General features: G+C 37.7%; 1 long non-coding RNA gene across 2 annotated transcripts in view; it reads left to right on the top strand.

Annotated features, from left to right (window-relative positions):
• LOC308179466 overlaps positions 1-27,990 on the top strand; it is a 246,443-nt gene that overhangs the window by 131,173 nt on the left and 87,280 nt on the right. Inside the window, exons 3-4 of one of the 2 annotated variants that reach the window (XR_013940390.1) lie at positions 11,610-11,711; positions 14,309-14,380. The exons of the other annotated variant lie outside the window; for it this stretch is intronic. This is a non-coding gene — a long non-coding RNA (uncharacterized lncRNA). The remainder of the gene's footprint in view (positions 1-11,609; positions 11,712-14,308; positions 14,381-27,990) is intronic. 2 annotated transcript variants of the gene reach the window in all.

Raw genomic sequence — 27,990 nt, 5'->3', positions numbered from 1 at the left:
TTAACTGCTGTTGGCTCATCCAGCTGATGTTATTTGAATTTACAGTAGAAGTGAACCTGGTACTAAAATGCTTATTTTTATTTATTTATTTTTATTTTTTAAAAGGAGAAGGCAATAGTCTGTGGAATATTCTGTTCTATAACAATGAGAAAAATGCTTGTAAACTGAAATTTTTGCATAAAATGTAAGTTTTTTTAGAAAAGAAAACAGGAGAGAATGAACTAGATCTTCTAGGCTTAAAATTCTAAAAAATAATCCAGAGAATTTATGACTGCATCATTTTGCATATCTCAAACCACCATTTTCTGGTCCCACAAACAGAGATTTTTTCTTCTGTTATTGATTAGCCTTTTCTGGTTTTCAGTGACACAGATTCCTCATTTACATCTACATCTATCTAGCTGTCTCAAGAAAGTTTCATTCTCAAAAGTGTATATACATTCTCTTGCAAATATCACAGTGGAATTTAGAAGGTGGTGTTTACCTATTTCAGCTAAGCAAAAGCACTCTGAACTGGCTATCTCTATGTTCACTGAAGATCTCACAAAATACGTTTTATAATATCTTGATGTGCTTATAATATGTGTCCATATATGATGAATCTTTATTGATGAATTTATGGATGTCAGAAAATTTGGATAACCTCAGGTATATAATTTATCCAATGGGCAGCTAATTCATGATAAGTGCAACAGGAACAAGTAAAGGAAATGGCAAGGTATTGTCTTTGTTAGCAAATTAGTGCTGCTATTTTGCCTTTTCAGTTTTTTCAATTATCTTAATTTAATTTTGACAATTGAATTAATCAAAGAAAATTGTCCTTTTTAAACTTTGCTGTTCAGCCTACTATTCACTGATAATATTAAAAAGAAAGTATATTAACTGTCGCATTCAATTTTCAGCATTAAAAACATTAATGTCTGGTTTGGGGTTTGATCCAAATTGTGGCGTAGAGAATGCAGGTCTTCTATTTCTCATGTATTTCTTGCTGTCTGACAAATGAAAGTGATATGACAACTTTACGTTAAAAAAAAGAATTTAGGACTGTTGCGTATACCTATATATAGTGAAATGTATAGATGTTCTTTTATCAGCCTTTCCATATCAAACCTAGACAAAACAGTAGAAAGCTAACTGTCCCTTTCCTGCTACAGATCTTTCTAACTTCCCCTGAAAGCCCAGCTTTGCCTATCTTTTTCTGAGGATTTATATACTGACAGATTTGATTTAATTGTCCCTGCCAGAGTATTCAGATAACCCTAAAAAAAAAAAAAAAAGGATTTGGACTGCTTTCATAATTTCAGAAGACACCTGATGAGGCAGATATTGATCCAGTTCAGTCAGAAAGAAACAAAAAGACAATGGGACACAAAGAAGCCATAAAATATACATATATATATATATATTCTCCAGTATACCCTTCAAGTCAGAATAAGAAGTAAGACTTTTTTATCCTTAAATCAACTTTTAAGTCATCTTCCACCCCACTTAAATTGGCTCTTAGGAATGCCATCAGTAATATACAGCAGTATCTCTACTTTAGAGATATTAACAAATCCATACAACCAAAATAATTTCAAAGTTTAAAAATTTAAAAAGAAAAAATATTACTTAAAAATTATTTTCTACATGTTGTGAAAGGAAAACACCAGTGTTGCATGTCTCAAATCTTTAATTGATCAAAAGGCAATACTGATGAACTGTGTGCGTGCAGAAGAGGTGAGGGGGCTATACAGTAATGGCTAGCAAAAATGAAAAATAAACCTTGTAAAAGCCACAGAGTGCATAATTTCAAATTTAAATAATTAGTTCTGAGACAGGCACTCTGCAGAAGTAACTGTTTCATCCAGCACTCCATGATCTGATTGCATGTGATCATAAATCAGCCTTCCCACTTGCCATTGCCTTTTTCCCAGATAACAATTGGTTACAAAGAGATCAATCTTTTGCTGCAAATACTTTCATTTAAATGATTCATCGGATCATGTTTATTATGAGCAAAAGTGTACATGATTTTGTACAATTCATTTTGATTCATTGACTTTCATTCAGATTCAGAATAAAAATAAATGTTAGAATTAGATGTGGAGGAGACATTCTAGTTTCTGTCCAGCCCTTGGTTGCCATCAATTATTCACAATAATCCTTTATAACTTCTATAATTTTTTCTTACAACAACACTGCAAATTTGATGGAGGTATCTATAATAAATAGAAGGGGACTGAGGACATGCTGTTTGATTTGCTCAGGGACAACAGAAGAATAAGCTGCAAACAGAACAGCCTTGGACTCAGTTGACACATGACGTGACCTCAGCTGAGAGATAGCTGTTAATGTGAGATTTCTTATTGGAAGAATAAGTCTTGATAACTCCAGCTGGGTAGCTGGGTTGTTCTGTCAAAAATGATAGTGGATTTATAGTCACCAGTGGGCTGGCAGGGGAAGGGATTCAGTATATGCTGGCATACAGATAACAATCATAGATATAGGCACCCAAGTGCCTATAGAACAGAACAGTTAAGAATAATTTCCCAGAGCATGTAACACTGGACCAGCATAAAATTGTAGTCCAATTGTTTGTTTTTAGGCCTTTATCTTGTCTATTGTTAAATATTCATGGAGGATTCAGGCTCATCGGGTCAGACATTATGGCCTTTTTAGGGAAGAGGAGGGCTTCCTTATGCAAAATAACCTGGTAGTAATGGCATTTGTAAGGGATTAGCATTTTCTTAGATTTGACACTGCTGCAGTATTTTAAGGTCTGAGTTTTCCACCAGCTGATCTGATACCCATGATGTAGTTGCAGCCCCCAGCTGAAGTTCTAGAAGATGTTCGGCAGGGCTTCCTGGGCTTGTGCTGCAGACTCCCTCCTTGCTTATTTACATGGATCCTTGGACTGTGCCTTTTCAAAATGGGGTCAAATATACAGAAGGACACATGGAAATTAGGGAAAAATAAACATTAAAGTTTTCTCATAGTCTAAATATGAGTTGCTTCATTTTTCCAGTAACATCATACTTCTTGAAATGAAATTGTCAGAATGAGGACCATAAGGGAGATTTAAAGGCATTTAGGCACATTACTCCTATTGAGATAGCCACCTGAATATCCTATAAAAAAAAAAAAAAAAAAAAGCTGACCTGCTCTCTTCAAAAAAGAGCTTCATTAAGCTCTAAATGCAATATGCAAATTGCCTTTATAACCTCTTCCTTTTTACTATCTGCTTTTGCATAATGTAACAACAGGGCTTTGAGATTCATGCTGTGCTGTTTCTGCTGGGCAATCAATATACATACTGACATTGCAGAACAGTGATATAAAGATTGCTCTTTCCTCCTGTAACACCAGATCATTTAAACAGCAGCTGTCTTTCTTATGAGGGAAAAAGGCAGAGTAGTTATAATTTTGAATAAAAACCTAGTCAGACTTTTTTCTTCCACCCACTATATGCCAACTAGAATGTATCACGTAAAAGACTCTCTTGGGAGAAAGACTTAATAGCCCTTTTCTAACAAAATCAAGTTTAAGATTTAATGATGTTAGGAAAAAAAAAAGTTTATTTTAACATAAACATTTAAAAATAAAACTGCGAGCAGATAAATGATCCTTTGGCTGAGATTCATTTTAAGGAGCCTTTCTGCTCTTTCAAAGCTAATAAATTGCTGCCAATAAAAAATAACACGCAGAAATAAAAAGGCATTACAGATTCCATATCAGGCTTTCCAAAGTGCACTGAAGACAGGGTAGAGCTTTTGCCCAACTTCAGTAAGCAGCATTTCACATCTGAAGTGAGACAGTTTTCAGAAAATGTGTTACCTCCTTCTTTAGAGGGGAAAAATTAGAACCCTTTCTGCCCCTCTTCTTGCTTTAGAGAAGCCAACTGACCTAAACCCCAAACAGTTTTGTCTTCCCTGAAGTAGGCTGTGGAGTGATGCATGGGTTACTCCTAAGAGGAAATCACACTGCTTTCAATATCTTCTCAACCCAGTAGTAGAGGATCATTTTGGTACGTTGTGGTTCCCCACTCTTGCATATAGTTTGTGCTCGGCTGACAGCTGTTATCTCCATCGCTGTTCTGAAACATGGTTCTACGCAGGTGAATTAAATCAGTGTATTTTCGAACAACTGGGATTTCAGCTCAGCTGACTGTATGAGCTGGTACAAAAAGATAATTACTTGCTTGGTTATTGTTTACATCAGCTATCATATTTCAGAGAAATGGGATATAAATATTCAAGGTTGGTGTCATATGGTTCCTACTGTATTTTCTTACAATATAACCAGGCAAACAGCAGGTGGATTATGCAGAACAGCCTCTACTGGAATAAAGCTGTAATTGAAATGGACATTGATGTCACTGAACAATTTATCTTCCTTAAAAGGGTTTTGCTTTACAAAAGAAGCTAATTTAGTCTGGGAAATTAAATTGATAGCCATGTGGGAGCATTTGTCTAATTCACTTACAGAGTTGTATCATTAACCATGATTGTTTGATCAATATTTACAAAACAGTAGAATTTACTCAGTTGACAGATGTCAGAGTTACTCTCCTCATTACTGAAAGTAGATTCTTTGTGGGTAACCTGCAACAACATCCACCTCCTCAGGGACTCAAAATGCTAATATGGTACTAATAATGGATTTTTAAATACACAGTGCAGTCTTCTACAGTGCTTCAGTAGGTAGCTAAAACCAGGAAAAACTTTTCTAAATCTATAACATTAATGTACACCAGATAAAGAAGTTTTGTAGTGACCTTACACCATTGGATTAAACCTGAAGGATCGTGGACATACCACACCAAAGGGCTAGAAGAATAATTATTTCTTTCATGTGGATATAAGTAAAGAGGGTGCTTCAAAGAAGGAAATGTTTCGACAATTACATATGTACTGCTAGGATTACCAATTCTCCCTCTTTAATCTTAATTTTCTTGTCTCCATTTTACTCTATTTCCATCATGTCCATTTTACTTATCTCTGTAGAATCTTATGTGAAAGACCTGTGGAAGTTGAAGTTATGCCAAATGTTTTTTAGACTGGTACTAGAAATTATTCACGCTGAAAAATATTCTATATGTTCCTACTTAAATAATGCAGAGAATTAGAGTGTTCATTCACTTCATTAAAGCTTTCATTCATTCCTATGATTCATATCATCATGTATTCAACTCTACTTTGTGTGAAACATGATTATAGACCACTTCAAATGGCTTATCTGATCTTAGATCATCATTGTCCTATTTTGGGGAGAATATTTTATCAAGAGGCTAAAATATAAGGAAACTCTCTCTTCCTCCCTTCTCAATTAACTTCACTTAATAAGAGCCCTTCCTTTTGTCACTGCTTTAGTGAGTTCTTGATGATTTATCACTAGCAACACTTCAGAGTCTGGATGCTGCTAAGAGATACAGAACACTATATACTCAGAGCAAATTGTAATCTCATATTTTGTCAAATAATTTTATATAAAGGAATTTGGAATATTCCTTACTAAAAGTCTCAATATTTACAGGGGAATCTGAGCTGAGAAAATTGCTATGTAGATTTGGATGTGGGATTTCAGAGCAAGGAGCTTCATTCCCTTCTGTTGCAGACAAGGAGGCTGTTTCTGTCCCGGGGAAAAAGTGTTGTTCCACTGAAGCCATTAGAGCAATGGTGACTTCTGAGCAGAAAGCAACTCTGAATGACATCTATTCAGGAAAGCTGGCTACAAATGGAAGCCCAGCTTCTCTCTGCACACACAGGGACACAGTGAGAAAATGATAAAGGCAGGAAAGGATCAGATTCTTTCTCCTTTGTTTTAACTCCATGTTTTCCCATTTTAGTACATCTTTCAAAGTTAGTAGACACCATAACCTTTGAGATATTACATGACATATTCTAATTATAGTTCTGTTTATCAGTCTCTCCTAGAAAAGAGAGCCCTGATTATGATTATTTATCTGTGAATCCTGACTGTTTTCATCATTTTAACAGTTTTTAACTTCATCTCTGTGGCTCACATTTTCACTGAAGTAGCATGAATGTTAAACTGGAGGAGTTTCTTTTGAAGTAAATGGAAATTATTCCTGATTTGCCCTGGCTACAGTGACATCAGATTTTCATTCTTTATTTTTTCTTACTAATTTTGGTGTCCCTTTTTCTCCTTCTCCCCTCTTTCCTTTTAATGATTTCTTTTTTCTTAGAAGCTTCTCTGCATCTTGGCCTGGTTTTAAAAATAGTGCAGTTACTTCTGAATGACAAACAACACAGGAGCAGTTTCCTCTGTTTTTTTTCTTTTTTTTTTCTTCTTTTTTTCCACTTGACTTGCCTTCTGCAGTTAAAATAATATATTTTCCACTTACATAATTTTATGTTCTTCTTAAACCAACATGCACAATACATAAAACACAAGTAACTTGGCTGGCTCTCATTGACATTTAAAACCAGAAGCATGACTGTGTTATGTAAAATATGTCTTTCTTTTCACTGCATTTCCATTTTATTACTTTTCTCATATTGTAAACACTTTAAAAAATATATACTAAGCTATTAACCAAATATCATGGTGCTTTGAGATGCCCAACCATCAGTACATGTAGCAGATCATGACTCGTACAAGGAGCTACACATCTGTTTGGGGGGATAGATCATACCTTTGAATAATATAAAGCAATTTCACTGACACCTGATCCTTGTGTCGGCATTTACCAAGTATTTATCACATAGGCAGTAAATGTCACTTCTACAGGAGTATTCCACTGTGTGCAGCGTATGGGGGAGAGGTATCTGACCTCTCATCTGGCTCCCTCTTTCTAATCAGTAAATGTGAAAGTGAAATGAAGCCAGGCTTCTCCCTCTTACTCATACCTTCATGTTCAGCTGTTTCAGCCCAGGAGTTGAAAGCATAACTCCTCTCTGCGACCTGTTTGAATCCAAGGCCAGGATAACACCCATAACATGAAAGTGAGTTTTTAATTCTCTTGAGTATGAAGTCAATGCCATCTGATATCTAGTCTTTCATATTTTATGGGTTAAGTCATTCAGATTTCTTGACTTGGTAGTTATGTAAGAATACAAATGCTTTGTGCAATCCTATACTCAAATTCAATTTCTTTAGGTCAGTGTACCATGAAAAATCAACTCTAGGTTTTCCAGGTAATGGAGTGCCATATGCTTGAACTTGTGACTTTAATTAAAATTGTCAAATCGGTACTTTAGAGAATTGTATTTCTTGGATTTCCTCCTATTCTCTCTGGTCCTGGATTGAAAGTAGGAAAATAGAGACAGACATGGTGATAGATTTGACAGCTGACCTATTACTCTCCAAGAAAATGATACCATGATGGACCCTCACTAATAAGAATTCCGAAGGTATTAATGTCACTTTCAATCTAACAAATGTTTGACCTTTATTATGGTATTACAGAAACGATAGCTGCTCACACTCACTCTTCAATTTTAAATGCATACTGAAAAATGTTTAAATGTGGAAAGCCCACATATTCTAGGCAAGTTCAAGAAATTGCTTCTGACTTCAAGCATTTTCATTACTTTATGAATGACAGAATAAGTGGGCTCAAGTTGAAGGTGGCAATCTGAGGAACTAACAATCCTGCTCATCAAACTCCATAGGAGGTTTTTCCTTCTTTGGGAAGCTCTGTGATATGACTCTGCAGATTTTCATGGGTGTAGCGACATTCCATGTTCTGGGAAGAAAGCCAGAAGTTTAATCCCATTTTATAAGTGACTGGGGCCAAATTCTATTCCCAGAAAATTAAATGAGCGTTCTGTAATGGAGTTCAAAAGGATTGGGAATTGACCTCTATCTAATAACTTTCAGAATAATTTATTAAAACTATTTCACTTTTTCCACTATTGTATTGTGGATGCAAATTTGTACATTGGGTTTCAGACTCAGGCAGAAGGAAAAGCAGCTAAATAAAGATTGAAATTCCAATTATGTTAGCTTTATGCCTAATTTATATTTCTCCTAAAAACAATACAATGCATAAGTTCATGACTTTATTGAAAAATGTTCCAGGAAGACGCATATCTGCAAAGAGGTGCTAAATAAAAGAAACAGCTTGAAAAGCATAATGCCCTGATCTCATTATGTCAATGTACACGACTACATCCAGACGAATACTGTCAGACCAGGGCTACAGAGGGAATTGAAAGTCACTCTTATATTAGAAAATGAAGGACAAGAAATCCGTAAAGTATGGAGCTAGTTTAATGTTAAACAGCCATTTTTATAATACATCATGTAAGTGATTAATCCTCAACTCCTTGCTTTCCTCTATAAACTCTCCTTGAGTAACTTCTTAAGCTTATTAGAGCTCACTGCTTTATTGAACTTCTGTGATAAAGTATTTCCTATGATTAGCCTTTTGTCTGGAATACTCTCCATGGCAGAGTATAGTTGTTCTACCCAAACAGCTTTTCCTGTGACACTCGTTTGAAAATCTCATTGACGTGTATGGAGCCATTCATACTTAGCAGATAACTAGGTATTTAACAAATTCCAGCTGAATGTAAGTATATGGATTAAGTTAATGCACAGTCAATATTGTCATAATGAATGGATCCTTTAATGAATAGGCAACTCTCATTTTTTTAGATTAGGACTTTCAAAGTAGTTTTGAGGGATTAACATACTAAATCCCAACAGTGCTTTTAAGATAACCTAACTTACTTGTGTACACAAAAAAAATATAAATAAAAATCCTCACCAAGTTTGGTCTCTTAGATTTATGTGCAAAGGAGAGAGAAGAGAGAAATAAGGTGGGGTTTTGCCAAGCTTTATTTCATTGTGTTGAAGAATTGCTAACCCTAAGTCAATTAAACGGTACTTTAACTAATGGTTAAATTGCTTCAGCTGTCTCTCTTGGCTTGTCACTTAAAGAAAAGTATGAGACCATATAGTTTAGGAAGAAAGTTGTTACGAGGAAATTCTTCACTCAGAGGGTGGTGAGGCACTGGAACAAGTTGCCCAGAGAAGCTGTGGATGCCCCATCCTTGGAGGTGTTGAAGACCAGGCTGGATGGGACCCTGGGCAACCTGGTCTAGTGGGTGGTTTGTCTGCCCACAGCCAGGGGGTTGGAAGTGGATAGTCTTTAATGCCCCTTCCAACCCAAGCTGTTCTATGGCATGATTCTATGATATAATGTGAAAGCAGAATTTCCAACACTGCATCTTCTAAAATAATTCCTTAGAAAACCTGTGTCAATGAATGGTTCATTTTTTTTTTTGGGGGGGGGGCGGGGTGTGGGGGAAGGGGATAGACTGTAACCTGATGGCATTTCCAGGCCTATTTTCCAGTTTTATATTTATATTTTATAATATTTCATTATTATATTTCAAGTTCTCAATAGAATCCATTAATATAAATGCATCAATTTCTGGAAAAAAAAAATCTAGAGAGAAAAGTGACAGCAGAGAGTAATCTGATTTCTAAGATAGCTGTCTAATGTTGTGGAACAGCAGCCTCTATTCCTTGACCACAGAGGGATGAGAAAAATCCACTCTTAACAGCCCTGCATCCTTCAGGAACAACAACAACCTCCTTCAGTCTTGGCAGCGGTCCTTATGATGGAAGTAATCCTAATTGTGGGGCCTATGGAAGTCTTTTGGAGTTTTCATTGAAGATTTTAGAACGGAACACATTATAATTTGTCTTAACATCCACAGAGAAACTGAACAATATAGGATAAGATTTTTTTTTCTTTTTTAAAAGCAATTGAGAGAAAAGGCCAAGGGAAAAAATATATACATATATTTTTTCTTAGGCTTCCCAGTATCCGTCTATTGATATAATGTGGATTTTGTTATGTTTGCTTGTTTGTTTTACAGAAGCAAGTGCCATTTCACTGCTATGTTTAATTAATTAAACACCCCTCAGTGGTCTGTGGACAAAGTCTGTATGAGTTTACAAAACTCACTGTGTTTTTCAGTCACATAAAAAAATCCTCATGAGATACTGATGCTGCTGATTGTTTTTCTGTCTTTCAGTGCACCAGCTGTCACAAGCTGTGCATGAAGCAGTGATGCTCTACTTCAGAATTATTCCTGGATTCATCCTAATGATTAGATCCCTTAAATCATCATGTGCTCATTTATGAAAATAACACATATCATTTAAGTGAGTTCATACCATCCCTTCCTCCTAATGTTCCCCACTGAAGAGATAAAATTCTGCAGATATCCACTGGATGCTTACAGACTGATTTCAGCACGTTTGAACAGTGCAATGACTATTCCAGTTCTTTCTTCCACAGTCTTTTAAAGACTTTTTAAACGGTGTTTCTTTCTGTCTCTGAGTGTTGCTTCAGATACAAGGTTATACAGCTTTGAAGTAAGCTATGTCTTGGCTAAGAAACTGGCCATGATCCATCATATTTCCATTTGTCACACTTTCTTTTTGTAAGTAAATAATCTGTCTGGATTATTTCTAGTCTACTGATATCTATGATTTTTTATGTGCAGTGCTAAGAGCTGTCCACAGTACATCACGTGGAGAGGTGTGAAGGCTGTGTAAGGTCCTAGAGGCATTCCTTCGTTACTTCTCTTCTCCTAGAAGTAATGAAAAATTAAACACCTGGGCCTCGCACTGTGTTTAGTATCTAGTTTCACTGCTTACTCATGGCAACACTGGAGCACAGAGCATTCCTGCTGTCTCCTGTAAAGCCCTGAACTAAGATTTATTTAAATAGTTTCTTATGAACAGTTGTGTTTCAGTTACATTATTAGGGGTTAAAAAAAAAAAAAGCAAGCAGCAACAACAACAACAAAACCACCTATTAATCTGATACCAACTGTAATGATATAAAGCTGTAATTGTTTGCTATCGAGGAAGTCTGAGAAGAAACTTATTAATATACAGCTTATCTGTCCATATCTCCAGTGTTTCTTGCAGCCTGCACTCTGAAACAAGAGATACAGGTGGTTTTCAGAAAGACTATGAACCCCCCCAATAATTCTTCTGTTCCCACTTCGCCAACTTTGTAATCTGTTTATTTCATACTTCCAGGGACTGGGAAGTTTTTAAGTTCTCGGCTTTGGGACCATACACATATTCTTAAAGTTTTCATTCAAAGTGGTATTTCTGTTCAAGGATGGAATTTCTTGTGAAAACCAGAGAGATCTTTGCCAAATTGATAGAAAATCGGAGGCTGATGTGGACAGCCTGTATTTGAGGAAGACAGTCTGAAATCAGAGACAGCATAACATTAAAACTTGAGTACTCATTTCTCACATTGCCTTTTCCTTCCCTCTATCCTTTAATCTACCCATCCACAAAAACCTTTGAAAGACCTTGATTTTGTTGTAATGTTCAAAAAAACAACAAAAAAAATGTTTTTTAAAAACTTAATTTTGTGAGAATGGAACCATTTGCCAATTAACACTGCTCATGCTGAATAATGAGGACCTCACTAAAGGCTGGGGTAAAGTCCTGCTCAGTGCCAAGAAGCCATCCTAATTGGGAGCACAGTAAGGAACGGAGCGTGTGCGTGGTGTTCAGCTTCAAGCACTGCTTGCGTCCTCACTGAAGTTAGTGCTTCTGCTAATATGGCTCTCTCTTTAATCACGTTTAATTGCTTTGCTGAATCACACCATGTTTTCTAGGCACGGAATAATTGAAGATAATCACTTTGACCTATTGCAACCTTGGGAAAAGATGTTTGGAACTAGACTGGAAAATGTATTGAAAAATAAAGAGGGGGGGAGGTGAGTTTTGAAAAACTTTTCGCTCTGTTTTGAATCATCTGCCTATAACCATGAAAAGCATTAGTTTTCACTCTCAGGTAGTTTTGTGTATGTGACCAGTGGCTGTTCTAACTCCAATAAAGTGGGACACGTCTCATTCTTGTCACCATCCTGAGTGAGTTTATTAAAGTTAGGCTAAACAGCTAAATCCCAGTAAAGCTGTTTTCTGTGAGGAAAACTCTTCTACCAAGTTGAAATGGGTAGTAAAATAGCAGAAAAGAATTTTTTTCAAAACTAAATTTCAACAATATCTTATTTTCATAGTTCTTTATGAAACTTTTAGTATGTTAAATTTGAAATACACTTTATTTTGCAATATACATTTGATATTTTATTAAAAAAAATCCAGTAACTCTGTAACAGGAGGAACTTTACTGGTTTTGAGTTAAACATTTTTAAACTCCATCTTCTACACAAAAAGAATTTCATCATAGTTCTTGTGTTTTTTTTGTTTGTTTTTCTTTTTTTTTTTCAGTTTCTGATCCCACTATGAATCATAAATCTTCAGTAACTTTTTGTTTTACAATCAGGTTTTCAATATAATTTAAAAAAGGTCAGAATAACATAATTTAGTAGTGTGACTGAACACAGTAATGGCAGCTCCAGGACAGCTCTACAAATTAATGTTATTTTCAGAAAAAGTAGAGTGACCATATCTTCCAATAGTGAAGTGTTCCAGGACCTTGTCATTGCGTTAAGTGGAATGATAACCAGTTATGAACAAACATTCCTGTATACAAAATTCTCTGTTTCATTTTCATCTGTTTGGTGGAGACTGTCAAGAGAATTGTATAATTCCAAATGACTCATAATTACATTTTGGGCTCAGGCAATATGTACGTATAAATCCTGACAGGACATTACTCAAATCCTTCGTGTACTGCTGTCTCTGTGTGACTGCTGGATGCTGTTTATGCATTGATTCTTAATATACTCTGCTTATAACTTCCAATTTCTAAACATACTCAGCTGTAGCATAAAGCTCAAACAAACCTTGTTACTGCTCGATATACATTAGGACAGCAAATACAGTCTTCAGAATTATACTGAGACTGAGAAACAATTTGCCCTTCATTCTTTGAATTAGCCTATTTAGGGTACTGAATGTGCTCTGTCTTCTTAAAGTTTTCTTAGATGAAAAATCTGTGTATTTCCTTACTGACATCTGGAGCGAAGCAGTTAATGCTGCCTGCTTAGCAGCATATATTGTCATTGATTATAAGTGCTGGGTGACACTTTACAAAGGCATTGCTTTGTGCTGCCATTTTCAAGAGCATATCAGCAGGGTCGTGTGAGTTCATCTGTTTGTCTGTGTATTGACATATATATTTGGACATAGTTTTTAAGAAGGTATTTAATTTAACAACAGTAAAAAGCAAATCACTTAGAACTGAATTTGATGTGCTTCCAAGCATAATGTGTAAAACTCAGCTTGTGTAAAGTCTTTGGAGGAAAGCATGAATATATCCAAAGCTTTTCTGGCTTCGTTGCAAACCTGAAATTATTCTGATGTTTTTTCAAATTTGCATGGTTTCTCTGAGTAAAACAGAACCTAATTGCAAATGACCCTGAGCTTAATTACAGCTGATTATTTCAGTGTTAGAAATCATGTGCCCAGCATGTCGCACCAAATTTCAAATAACCCCATAAAGAAACAACCCTTATTTACTATAACTTCTGCAGAGCATAAAGATTCAGATAAAATGGGAGCTATTTTTCCCTGAAAATAGGAATGAAAAAAGAGCTCTTTGTGCTAAAACAATAAGAACTTAAGAGATTACTACTATCTTGCAATTTAGAAGGCTGTAATTTATCAAAATATCTGTCTCTTTTGGAACCAGGAAAGGAGAGTTTGAGCAAGGATATTTTCCTTTAGTTAGTTGAAAGGAAACTTCATTTTAATTAAAGGTCAAATGACTTTCTCTTTGACTTAAATAGTGGAGGAGGAAGATTGTAAGAACAACAAAAAAATTGACAGCTCTGTTTTCTTCAGGGTGTGCAAGTAATCTTGATTCTGCCATCTTTAATCTTGCCCCATAGCAGGTATACAGTTAAATATCAAAGGAATAGGAGAAAGTGTGGACTTTTATTTTTCTTGCTTGGAGTACACTCTTGACCTTCAATGTCCGCTTCAGCTAAAGCCGTAAGAATCAAAAGAGAATAACAGAAGCCTATGTGAATGGCTTGCATGTTGGGGCAGTTCCAAAGCAACCAAATTTAACCTGAAATGTCCCAAGTAGCCACACTGTCCTTTGAGGTTCAGAACTGAATATTTATTCAATGGGACAGAAGTTGCCTACAGTTGACATCTCTCAGGAGCAGGTGAGGTATTTGCCAAGCGCACGTCCTCTGCCCCCGAGGTGCTGAGCCTTCTGGCTCGTGTTGCCTCACAAGAAGTTCAGGTCCCCTCGGGAGCAAGGGGACACCAAAGGCTCTAGTCACTTACATATTCTCTCTCTAAAAGAGAACAGGTCACCTAGCCCTAACTCAGGTAACTCAGATTTTGCCTCTTATTTGACAATTTCTTCTTTCTTTATTTCTTGAACTTCACCTGGCAGTCCTGATTGATACTATTCCATTGAAGCTGCCTTGAGGGTTTTCACTTGGGGAAAACAGAACGCAAATCTCAGGTAAGAGGAGTTACAGCCAGGGTCAGATGAATGCCTGAGTCCTTTGTGGGGATTTGGAGGCATTCAGATCCTGCAGATGTTGATACAGTGATCCCAACTAAAACATAAGTGGATGAAGGCAAGGAGAGAAAAGGCCAGGATGAATGTATTTTTGTTGGTGGTGGAGAAGAAAATCTGACTTTTAAAGCAGATTTAAAACAGATCACTTAGAAAGTGGACTCACAGCAACAGAAAGAATCTCTGCTAAATTTAACAACTTAAAATGCTTTGTGACTTTTGAGTGTGTGCCAGTATTCTTGTTAGTTTTACGATGACATTCACTGCTTTGTTTAGTACCTTAGCACTTAGAAGGGAAAAAAAATCAGAATATTTGTATGTTGAGGGAGAGGAAATGACCCTTAAAAGTTACCATAACCATAATAACTTCAGCAGAGCTGTGAAAATTGTAAACAATAATGTGAAGTGCTTTCCCTCTTGATCATCTAAAGGACTTGTATGATTTCAACACTATTCTACTTTCCTTTCGTCTCGGACTTCTCAGTTTTGGAGTAGTCTTGATTCATGGAGTGGATTAAAATGTACAGCGAGATATGCCATACTCACACTTGGATCATAGCAAGCCATAGAGGTCACTTTTTGATAATTCTTGCTTTGCTTTCAGAGTGTGAAGTACAAACGGTTGATTAATACAGTAATTTTCAATCAATTGATAAATTAGTCATAATCTCTAGGTGGAGAAAATGCCAAGTAGTGCAGTCTCGTTTCCTCTGTCTAATTCATCCTGTGCTCCCAGCAACACGCTGAGGGAATGCGTAGTCTTGCAGTCATGGTAGTTTTTCTGACTGCAGACAGAGCTGTCAAACCACATGAAAGGCTGCTCATGAGAAAGTAGAAGTGAAGGCATAATGACATAACGGACATTTTCCACCAAGGAAGAAGTCACTATCAGCATGGAATTGGAAATATGCATTATTTTTTTGGTTTTGAATTTGCATTCTGTTTTGGTGCTGTCTAAATAAAATTTAGTAGAAAAGTAATATTTCATTTAATTTATTCAAGTCTTACTCCTTCAAAATGTATTAGTTTTCACAGGTTCTGTAGCAATAACACTGACTACTTTTTGTATACTCCATGTGAGAGTTATCTGTGCGTGAGATCAACATTCGCAGCACGTCCAACATTTTAACCTTTCCCTTTTTATATACAAACAGAAATTTCTGTGCTGTAGAAAATGATGATACATACACCAAAAGAGCATGCTTAAGTGAAAAGTTTTGCAGTGTCTTCACTGTTGGAGATGATACCTGTTATGTAAGCTCAGGCTGTGTGTTATACATTAGGGAATGACAACTTTTGACAAGATGCCATGAAAACAATTTCTGAAAAATATTCCAGCCATTCCACTTAATATTCTTAACCAGTTTAACATAAAGTGTTCTTCCAGTTCCACTAGAAAACAATATTTCACATTACATCTGAAGTATATGGTCATTGTTGTGATTTTATATTCTCTGATTTTATTTTTACTGCTCTTTTTGTTATTGCATGTTGCTGTAAAATGTATATTTGTTAATACTGTTGCTTTTGTCAGGGGTATGAAGATGTGAGATCTCTAACATCAGAGCAACACACTGGGCGAGTAGCTTACTATCAGAATCATTGAATACAGACTGTGTCATAAAAAGCACACACTATATGGGAATTTAAGCCCAGTATGTTTATGCATGACTTGTCAGATGTATTTAATTATTTAACTGTATTAGAGAACCTATGAGGTACGAAAATCAGCAAGGGATAATCCCAGCTTCCACTTTTCAACCTAAGAGAAGAGTTTTTTCTTCCTTATAGGCAGTCACCAGTATGGATTGGTCTTCTTGGACATCCAAGAAGCCAGTAGTAGAACTTGGAAAGCATTTAACCAGGATTTAATGCTTAAACTATACGACAACCACATCAAAGAATAGGAATACACAGAATGTGTCTCTAGTGGACCGGTCTGATCTAATCTACCCATCTGCAGAACGCTAGTCCTGCCTGCATTAGGTTTTAGAATATAAATGCTTCCTCTATACGCGGCTTAGGTGGGCAGCCCCAAAGCAGTGGAAGAAAGCTAGGTATATTAACATACACCGGAGTGCGGTACAGTCAGACTGGTAAGTGATATATCTGGACAATACTAAATTCCAAGTTCTTGCTCATTTAACCAGTAAAACTGCATCCACACTAGAAAGGTTTCACAGCTTTAATTATGTTTTGGATTAATTAAAGCAGTAAAACTTTCTAATGTAGATGAGCTCTTGCTCATCTCATTGCTCTGCTTCCAGCACTCTGTTGGATTTGGAGTGGAATTGAGATGCCCTTATTGTGTCATTGTGCATACATCTAGCAGGGTTCCTAATGGCTTCACCCACTCTTGTGTTAACATTCGCCTTACCATTTTCACTTGATGACTGCACACTCATTACAAACCAGCCAACGCTACGGCTTTTTTGGGAAGCACATTTTCTTAGGCCCTGCGGCTTTCAGGCATGGCAGGATTTTATTAGCAAATTTGGTACAGTACAATCAGTATTACATCTGAAATGGTCTTATTTATTTTGTGATTATAACCCCTGGTTGTCTGGTATGCAAACAGGTGCCCTGATACTTTCTTCCACTGGAACAGAATTTGCATTCTGTCCACACCAGCAATTTTACTGAGGCAATGAATATGATAAATTGTCCTGACATCTAGGTCCAGTGGTGTCAGCATATTTATAATAGCTTCTGTTTTTCAGGCTTTTTTTTTTTTTCCCTTTTGGCCCAAATATGGAGGTTTTGTAAAAGATAACAATGATTAGATGGGTCGATAAAAGAGAAAGTGAGAGAGAGAAAATCACGGCAATGTATACGTAAGAGGAGGTACTAGAAGAGCTATACAAAGTGGTGACATAATACGTGCTAGTTCAGCTTCAGTGGGCAGCTGTTTTCTATGCTTGTGCTCCTACCTAAGTGCCCTGTCCAGTTAGGAGTATGTGAAATAGCATTTTCACTGCTCCCTGTTGTATCAGTTGAGTGGCATAAAATAATGTTTCAGGTCATGGCTTGGTACTGAAGCAGGCTCTGTGTCTCTGGATAGGCTTCCTATTTCCATGCAAGACAGACTGAACGGCAAGAGCAACCCCAGGAGTTCCAACTTCATGATTAAGGTCCACAAATCATGAAACTGGATTAAAATCAGAAAATTTTAAAATGAATATTTCTCTTTCACTTGGACCTTTGGGACATACGTTTTGATCATTTTAAATATTTTCTCTACCATCATGAAAGCTTTCACCTTTCCTCTCACTTCTTTAAAAAGTAAAGTTAATATTTTCACAAAATGCTCTATTTGGATACTTAATAAATTGAAAGAAACTTCCTTTTAAGTCACTTAACTGTGCAAAAATATTGAAGCATTAAAACAGTCTTAAAAATTTTAACAGTAGAACTTGTACTATGAAGTAATACCAATCAAAATAAGTATTTCTACAATTTAATGGTACAAACCAAGCTAGTCTGAAACCTAAAATTATGGCCCTAATTATACGCTTTTGCTATACAGCTTTTGTGCTGTGTGAAAATGAGAAAGTCAAACAATCTGCCCTCTGGTACTGTGTGGCTGGTGAAAACCTGTACTTCTTGGTAAGGAGTTGTAAAACTTCTGCATGTGCTGGTTTGTGGTATGGTTCCTAAGGCTGTACTGGATCAATGAAGTGCTTAATGTATGCATTTGTTAGTCTAATTTAATAACAATCTGCTGAGAAATAAATAAGAAGGTGAGACCCTGGATGGGTATAGACCTTCACAGGGAAGTACAGTTGGATTAACAATTTACTGGCCTTAGTTTAGTCGCAGTTGCTGACTGTGTGACTGTCACTCACTGAAAAGGCAAAGGAAAATGTGATTTAAATCATTCACTGATTATTAAACGTGCAAACAACAACAACAAAATAAAAACCTATCAAACCCCAAACACTGATCTACTCGCTCGTAAATATATTTGGATTTAGGAGGCAGTGCATTAAATATCCACATGTCTATGCCACACCAGACCCAGGAGAACCGTAACTGGTTTGCAGGACACAGCAGCTCAGGCCGCCTTGGGGAGCACCCCAGATTCCTCCCTAAGAAATCACAGGAAGCACTCAGGGGCAAAGTTAACCCTGTGAGCAGCTGAGTGAGCCCCTACCATGGTCAGGCTGTTGTTACAAGCACTTTCTCTCCCTTACAACCGTATGTGGTTGGTGTAGCTGGCAGGACTTAAGGGTACAACAATCTTGCAATTTCAGCCAACAAAACATGAGGAGCGTCTCTAGCCAAGTCAATTCTGTGAGATCTGCAGGAACACGCAATAATTGGTTTTTATTTTTGAACAGCGATGTCCCCAGTACTGGTGATGCCCAGGATTAAAATATAGGATGTCTTTCTGATTACAAGAAGCTGGACAGTCTTGTACCAGCATTAAATTGATTTTAAGGGGAATGAGTACTATTTTTAGGCTTGAGTTCATAAACAGAATGGGACAAAAGGTCAGTCTGATAGGTATGGCTCATTTACTGCTAAGCAGGACAAAGAACCTCGTAATGGCTGCGTTTTATAATAACTGAAAAACCAATGGATGAGTGGGTATGGAGAATTAACTCCCTAATTTAAATGTTGCATTTGAATGTTATTGAAGACAATTATAATTATTTGAATCACTTAACTATATTTACATGTTTTGAGTTTCCCTTTGGGGTAGCTCCCTGGTTTCCTAACACACATCACTGGCTGGCAGATATTAGGCTGCAGTTAATAGCTTTGCATTACATGGTGATATTATTTCGAGTACCTGAATGTAGCAGCAGCAAAACACATCATGGGTTGTAGTTATGGTCAAATCAATACATTCATGCAAAATGAGGGAAAAATTAATGTCGTGCAGTCGATAGCTCTAGTTAGAAAAATGCCTGTTGTAAGAAGGAGCAGACTTAACGGTCTGCAGGGGGAAAAAAAAAAAAGGGAAAAAAGAAGAAAGCACAGGACTAAAGAGCATTGTGACACTATAGGATATGTAAGGAAGCTTAGGTACTCTATCAAAATTCTCTGTATCCCTCTAAGGAGAAACAGGACTTCATTATTTGTTCTTAAGGAAATAGAGTAACACCTCTAAATAGATAAACGTCCTGGGGAGAACCAGCCAAGTGACAAAACCTGGCTTGGAGTCAGCCTTCATGTAATCATCTCTCTGCCTCCTGCATGGGAACTAAGCCCAGCAGGGAGAAGCAGGAAGGGAGGCAGGCTGTCTGCCCTCGCCAGCCCCAAGGTCTGGCTGCAGGGAGCTTGCCAGAGGCTGGCAGAGCTCAGAGTCTCTGTGGAAAGGCCTCTCCATCGCCAGTCCCTTTAAGCACAAGGGATGTTTTGGATTTCTAGGCTCATGTTCTCCAGGTGGAGAGGGTATAGCAAGCTACAGGATGGACAGATGGACCAGGCAGGCCAGGAAAGGCAGACTGAGAGGTTAACAGAATCAACCCAAGAAATGGAAATACCACCTGAAAGACGGGGGGCTAATGATACCACTTAAATATCTAAACATGCATGAACTGAAGGGTGAAATGGTGTGCAGCAGTGCTCGCTGTCAGGGGACAAGCTGCTACAAGTCTATCCATTTCTGCCTTGCCTTTTGCTGACGTGCAAAGATAATGTCTTTTAACATACGTATTTTTGTGTTTGATATCTTTATTTTAAGTTTCATGCAGTTTTTTATCACTGGAAACAGAATTTCTCCTGCTGCAAACTGAAAGAAGACTGGGTTGAGCTCAGGTGTGATAACAGGCTGCTGTTTCTGAAAGGGCCCAGTTGTGAGCATCTTTTTTTAGTGCCTTAGCAAGGACTTAGTAAGGCAGACCTGCAGATGCAGCGGGAAACAGCATTTGTTTCCTCAGTACTGTGATGGATGACTATCAACAGAGGACCCCTGTAAACAAAGAAAACTGTTGTTTTTCACACTGCAATCATCAGAGCACTCCGTGGTAGGACTCTGCTGCCTTAATTTAGACATCTGCAGCACAGACATCTCTAGCTGAGCTAGGCACACAGACTCCTTTTATAGTCCATGGAGAGAAATAGGGAATAATTTGTCTTATTCTACAGCAAATGTCTAAAGTGCCATATAAGTCATGCTTTAGAAATGCCTACATCTCTCTAAGGACTATTAAGGTGTTTTAGATAACTAGTTGAAGACTTCTGAATTTACCCTTCTGTAGCAGGTGAGATGAAGCCCTTTCCCTGGCACTCAAGCGAAGCAGCAAGACAGCCACCGGTGGGCTCCCTGCTGCAGACACGTCCCAGCCACGTGTGCACAGCCCGTGTCCTCTCGATGCTGCCCCTTCCCACCCCTTCCCACAAGTTCCTTTTCTGCATTTTCTGTGTCAGGTTCCCTGCAGGTCACTACCTCTGGGTCTGCTGCCCCCCATTTAACTTGTGGAGCAGCTTTGGGGCTCTCTGAGAGAGCCAGCATGTAGGGGAGTTGTTTCCTAGCCATTTACCCACTTTTATACAATGATTTGTACCCCCTATCAACAGGATCGAGGCCATGCATAGGGGATGTGATGCAATTTTCAGGATTAGATTGTGATCAGTATACTTTAATCTACCTTTAATAAATCCAGGTAACTGCACAGTATTTAGCTCAAATCCAAACCTAGCAGCAAAGATGTCTTCCTTGTCTTGGCCAACCCTTGGGCTGCTTTGTGCCTTCCCATCTCAGCCCCAAGGTGTTTCTCTTAAGCTAATTTATAGAGGAGACGAGTGATCAGCTTGGTTTTCCGTCTCCTTGCACCTCCCATTTATACTAATGGCACCACAATTCCAACTGTTCTGCAGTCAAAATGAGGACTCCAGACAGAAATTATGGGCCAGATTAAGTTCTAATTTGCATTTAATTCTGGATGACGTCCCCCTCCTTCTCTTTTCACTCATATAAGCTCTGTTTCAGTGTTGCTTTAGGGTTTCCTCTGTCCTCTTTTGTGTTGTGGATTTGTTCCTTGATTGCAATGCGATTTCGATAATATCCATAATTGCTGAAGTTTCAGTAGCTAACTATGTTAATTGAGGCGCTGGACAGATGGCTCAAGCATCTGATATTAAGCTTACTGTGCTGAAAGGATGTAGCCAGCAGGGTTTGGAGAGTTACCATGGGAATGCACTTCCAAAGGCTGCTGAGTGTTAGAAGCATTACACAGTGCCACTCCTGCCAGGGCTGCAGTGACACTCGCTTTTAAGGGATCAAACAAGGCAAGAAAGGGTCAGTTTAAAAAAATCTCTGGAAAAATACTGTGGTGTGTTTGGATTCTCCAGTTAGCTGCTGTAGAGTCAACCAAAAGTGCTTTGCACATTCACTCCCAGAAAAGCAACAAAGCTATAATGAGCCTTTGTTTCTGGAATTAAGTAGAATTGTGATTTTGCAACTTTCATGTTAGAATTCGCAGTGAAATAAAATGTTTTGGGTTTTCTGAATCTTCAGTTTATCTCTCTGTAAAGACTTTTCAGTGGCATTCAGAAAAGGAGGACAGTTAGGTAGCTAAGAATTTTGATTTTAGCAAAACCCACATTTGCTCAAGTTTCAGTAGATAAGTGTGAACTGAGGAGCTGGACACTGGCTCAAGCATCATACATGAAGCCCGCAATACTGAAATGACGTAGACATTAGCTTCAGGGCACCATGTGGCTCCTCCTACTTTGCGTGATTTAGGGCAAGTCATTTTATTTCTTCATAGCTGAATAATTAAATTTTAAGCCAACGTATTTTTCCCTTTGCATAGGCTGAGGACATGCTACCCGCCAGTAACTATCTTTCAGCTGACAGAGGGAATTCATGACAAGAGTTTCAGCCACTCTTTTAATTCTCTGCCTTTGCCCCATCCTCTCTCCTCCCTGCTGCCTCCTGCCCGCCCAGCACAGGAGTTCAGGCCCTCATGGGGCTCTGTTAGAGTTATCTGCAATTAATTGGTGTTTTCCCTTTGATTAGAGCGGTCATTGGGGCCAGTCTGTAAGTAACATTTAAACCTCCTTGTCTTTCCCTCGGACGACGTTATCATCTGCGCGTCGCCATTTAATCTTTCATATATCTGTCCTGTAGAAGGAAACACAACAAACATGGGCCTAACACTGTGGATCAACTGGAAAACCTGCCGTTGACTTCAGTAGAAGGTTTTCAGGAGTGAAGAAATTATCTAATCTGATTCATGCCCATCACCATGGTAACTGAGCACTGTGTAGAAAATTACCTATATCTGTAAAATTGTTGGCACATAGACTGGATTCTTTCCTCATTTTTTCCCCTTATTTATACAATCAAAGATGCTTAGATTACTTTTTTTTCCTTGCTCTGTGAGAGTTACCTGAAATGTGGACGAGGGCCTGTGTTTGCTTTGTTCTCTGAAGGAGTTCCCTAGGGTAAATATATTTACCATTTATCATCTGTTCATACACAGTGCATATGTGTAGCTGAGTTGACTAGCAGATAAAAACTTTTTTTTTCTTTTTATCCTTTCAGTTTTTAAGATGCACGAATATAAATCCCATCTGCAGATACAACATCCTGAGTGCTGCATATTTCCAAACCCCTCCAGCAGCTGGGCTTTATGTTCCAGGTCACCTACAGTTATTTTCTTGTACTAAATTATTGTGACGTATTGCAAGAGTTCCTGGGTGTGATGTGAAATATTTATAACTGGGATTCCCAGCCAGCTCACGAGAAGTGGAGATGATGCAACATTATTTCCACATATTGATGGGTTTGTTTTCTTTTTTATTCAGCTGAAAAAAATTAACTTTAAAATTGTTTTTTTTTTCCCCCGAAACCAAATATTCTGTTGAAAGGTGAGACTGCATGGTATATGGTGTGCTTTTGATCCCTCTTTCTGCCAATCTTTGCCAACAACAGAAGAAGAACTGCCCATGAAGGTCACTCACAAATAGACCCGTGTACATTTGAGTGCCATGCTTTGTCAGTGAAAAGACAAGTAACAGAAAGGAAAAAAGAAAAACAGACTGATTATTCTGTTTTCTCCCAGAATGTGTTGTTGTTGTTGTTATTATTATTATTATTATTATTTATTTTATTGCAGTGTTTTATATTGTGTTAAGTATTTTCCATCTCTGGGCACTTTTTAGAATCTGTAAATCTATTTCAGAATTTAGAATGGAGCTGAGATTTCTAGAAAATCTGTCTCTAGGGTATGATCTTCACAATAATTGTCTGGTCATAGTGATAACCATGGAGAGGAAAAGGTCTGTCTGCCAGGGGCCTTGCCACCTCTCTCAGTGATTTCAAAGCAATGCTGTGATTGAGGGGCTTTAGGCAAGACGGCAAGACGTGTGTGCCATTTTTTATTCTTTCTAAGTAGCCTTCCTTTTGCAAGACTTGTAGCTGGAAGGAAATCTTAAAATGGTTAAAGTGAGCTGTACTTAAGTAGAGAAGGAATATATGCCAGCACTGCTCAAGACAGGCCCGAACATATGAGCTTCATTTTCACTGTGAAAAAAGTATCTTGGAGGCTAAATGCATTTGTGAGTCATGGCTGTAGACAAATCCTAGCCCTGCTTCAGTAAGATGGTGAATTAGAAACACTAACTGATGGCATTATGCCCTGTTGTTTTCATTGTAGTTTTGTTCTGCTCGTAAAGTGCTGCCCCTCGTTCTGAATCATAACAATTAGCAGTGAAAATACTCCTGCTGAAATAAACCAAAAGCTCATCGCCAGCTGCTCTGTTCTCTAGGCCACTTGGAGCACCATATTCTTTTATTCATTTTTCTTGAGAGCATCGTGTATTGCTGATGCAAATTTTTGATTTTCAAAACCCTTCATTGCCACACATATGCACAAAAAGGTCTAAAAGTGCCCGTGCTTCAGATCTTATGCCTTGTCTGAAGAATAGTTTGTCAAAAAAAAAGAGAGAGAAAAAAAAGTAATTAAGCAGAAATGACAAGCATTTATTCAACAGAAGAGCTCCTTAGGAAACTTTGGAGCACATCTGCTTACTTTGCCAAACAGGGAAAATATGTGCCTTTTTCCCCACTGATATTATCAAAAAACAGACAAATAAAAACAATACAGGGCATGTGCACTCCCTTCTGCTGTGCCTGTCATCATCACAACTACTACTGAGGTTTTGATGATAGCAAATCCTTAGGCAGAAGGCACCTTGTCTTTCATGCTCCAGGTCAGTCTTGCAAGAGGGCTGGCTTTCTTCTTTAGAAAGTTGTAAATATTCGTGTTACTCAGTATGTCTTCCAACATCCAAAAGGTACTGAAGAAATAGTTTCCATACAGATTTTATTATTAATTTATTCACGCTTCTAGAATGGCTTTTTTTTTGTCTTATCTTAAATTTTAATTATGAAGAAAGGCTATAGATGCTGCTTAATTTTAAAGTAGTAGCATTTATTTGTCTTATAAGAATTTTTTTGGTCAAGATTTTTGCCCTGTGATCCACAGACCACAGTGCTGAGCAAAGGCAGCTGATCTGCTGCCGCTGCCACAGGTGGCTCGTGCAGTGGCTCGGTGTCTCTGCCCTGCACTGTACTGTTCCAGAAGGGGGTTGAAACCTTTTCAGGGTCCTTTTCTGAAAGAACAGTTTTGCAGTTCTGAGCTAAATTTTTATTGAAAGTTAAAGGGACATAGGTTCTTACAGGATAGTTTTCAAAGATCTTTAGGTATTTAGACACTAAATGTTAAATTTCTTTTAGGCTTTAAAAATGTTTAGGTGTCTACTTCCTACTGATTTCAAAGCCTGCTTTTGAAAGTCCTGTCAGATGCCTTCAGCATCGTTTAGTTGCAAATGACAATGCCTAGATATTTTTGAAAGTGTCATCTCTCTATCAAGAAACATCTGCCATACATTACCACCTTAACCCTTGTAAAACAGTACGTCTCCATTGAAATTACTAGACCTGTACATGGTTAAAAGGCAGTGTGAATTTAGCTTCTTATAAGGTAGACTTTTTGTCCTATACTTGTAGTAAAAGCATTTGAGCAGCATTTGAGATTATTTGCTGCAATTGAATGAAACAATAAAGGAGGAGGTAGTTTTGTACAGTAAAACTGCGAATTTCTGCTTCCATCTAAAACTCATTGACCCTTGGTCAAAGCTCTACATTTCTTAAAATCACTTTCCTACCAAGTAGAAGTTGGGGGATGAGGAATGGAAATGGGTCAGGAGCTGGCTTTCCCACCTTGCTTAGGTAGCTCCCACCCCTGAGTCACCACGGAGGATGTCAGAATTTCCTGGAGCTAGCAGTGTAGGCCAGCCAGGAAGAAGGAAGTCAGCAACAGGAGAACTGGGCCTCTGGAAGCTGTGCCATTGAATCACAAGGCTTGGAAACTATGCCTGGCATAACACAAATTCTTTGTCACATTTTACTCAAGACTTTAGCTATTGTCCCAGATTCTATGGTAAAATCCCACGGTGGTCTTTGCAAAACTATAGATAGGCTGTGTATCTGGCTCTGCAAGACACTTAGTCAAAATGCCATTCCAGGATGCAGAGAGACAAGTTCTTTTTTTTTTTCTTTTTTTTTTTTTTTTCCGATATTACAGTGATGGAAATGATACTGCAGCTGGATCATTAACTTCAGTGCTGTCAGCGTGTTCTCACCATTGCATTTACATTAATTAGTCTACATATTATTATTTAACAGCACACTTCTCTTAGATGAATTCACTAAATGTACTTTTTGGCTCCCACTACGTTGAGTGCTTCTGCTTCTAAAGTAAGTTATTAAATGCTAGAAAATGTAGGAAGATATGTGGAAAGACACCTCAATACACACCTATACATTCACATTTGAATAGGTGCACCTAAAGATAATCCTGAACAATAACTTTCCTACAGAAATCTCTTGCTGCGTACTATGCAAACATTTCAAGCACTATGCAAGTACTGTTTCAAGCACTATGCACTCCTTTCAAGCAGGAAAGAAAACAAAATGCAGAGTATCAAATTCAGAGGAGTGCATGTTTATGGATCTGAGAGGATGGATGAATGAATGGATCCAGCTAGATTTTAGCATATATTAAGACACCGATCACAGCGCAGAAAAGGAACAGGAAAATATGCTGAGTATAGATCCTCACAATGGCTCCTTATGTACTAAGCACTCAGGTTATGCACAGCAATTAGTCTTCATTGCTTCGTTCTGCTGCATCTCTTCACAGCCAAATCTAGGCATTGAACTTTGAAGTATATTGTATTTGGATTGAAATGCAGTATCATTTTTTTTTTTTTTTTTTTTTTTTTTTTTACATCTATGTTCATTACCATCAGAGTTGAGAAAGGCCTCGGTCGGGTGTTCAGTGCTGTCTTTAGCTGCAGAACTCAGCCTGGTCCTGTGGGCTGGAATGGGGACACCAGAGTTCCATCTTGCTCCCACAGTCAGAATTGTTATTGCAAATAATTTATAATGTAGCTTACATGGAAAAACTGAAATGTGTAATCAATAGAATAACTGAAGACTTGTGGGATTTTCCAGGAAGTATATTGGCTTTGAAGAGTAGTGGGGCTCTCTTTTATTTTTTTCCTCAACTTTCTTTTGAAAAGAAACAAACAAATAATAATAATAAAAAAAACCTCCTATGCAATATGTTGTGTGATGTAAATCTAGCTCTAAAACCGAGAAAATATAGAAGGAGTCCAAGGCAGAGAAATCAGAGAGCCTCCATATCAGACTTAATATGCGCTAAGAGAAGACAAATTTTTTAATGAAGCAATTGTTTGTTGATTGATAAATATTTCTGTTTGTCAAATCTCTTCATGGGCAAGCAGCATTAGCATGGGGAGAACTAACCTGTTGTGTAGGCTGATGCACAGTTTGACTAAACACAGGGTGAAATATTAAAGGTTACATCTTTACATCAACAGAGTCATCTCCTTTTAAATATGAATATAAAGCTTTACACATTTAATAACCTTTTAAAATAACTTATAGCCAAGAGGCAGCTGTCTATAATGGATGAGAGATAGTAAAAGGCAAGCTTAACTATGGGAGTCCAGATTTAAAGTGTTTTACTGGCAGTGAGATCAGGCAAATTTGACTAGAATTCCATTTAGGACTGAACATGACACCTGATACCATTTGCACTATGTCAGTCAACAGTTTGGAGTCGCAGTTTAGATAAAGGAACTGCTGAGACCTCTTTTCTGAGTGTGTTTAGACATCAGAGTTGCAAATAAATGCAGACATTGAATGCAAGAGGCATACACAAATTAATCTTATTCTTTGCCAAAGGGCCAGAAGTTCATTCACGTGTGAATATCCATCAAAGATTGTAACATTAGGTAATAAAAGAGCAAATGAAGCAAGATCTTAAGGCTTCCCCTACCCATGAAGTGGAACGTTTATTCAATAAGAATCAAATTAAAACTGTTGTATTGATTCTGTTAGTTCTGCAAAGTGTAGGGTTTTGATACCGATACTTCAAAACTGTTGCTATATTAGCAAATGCAGCCTTGTGGATGGGGCCAATTGCACGTATGCTAAGGCAATGAAAATGTTCTGGTGCCAACCCAGAAGACGACATTACCTTCAGATATTACACATATGCCCT

This window comes from Anser brachyrhynchus, assembly GCF_964034855.1.
Source record: "Anser brachyrhynchus genome assembly, chromosome: 17".
Lineage (NCBI taxonomy): Eukaryota > Metazoa > Chordata > Aves > Anseriformes > Anatidae > Anser > Anser brachyrhynchus.
Note: the sequence above shows the minus strand (reverse complement) of the source record. Positions and strands in the feature narration are given on the sequence as shown.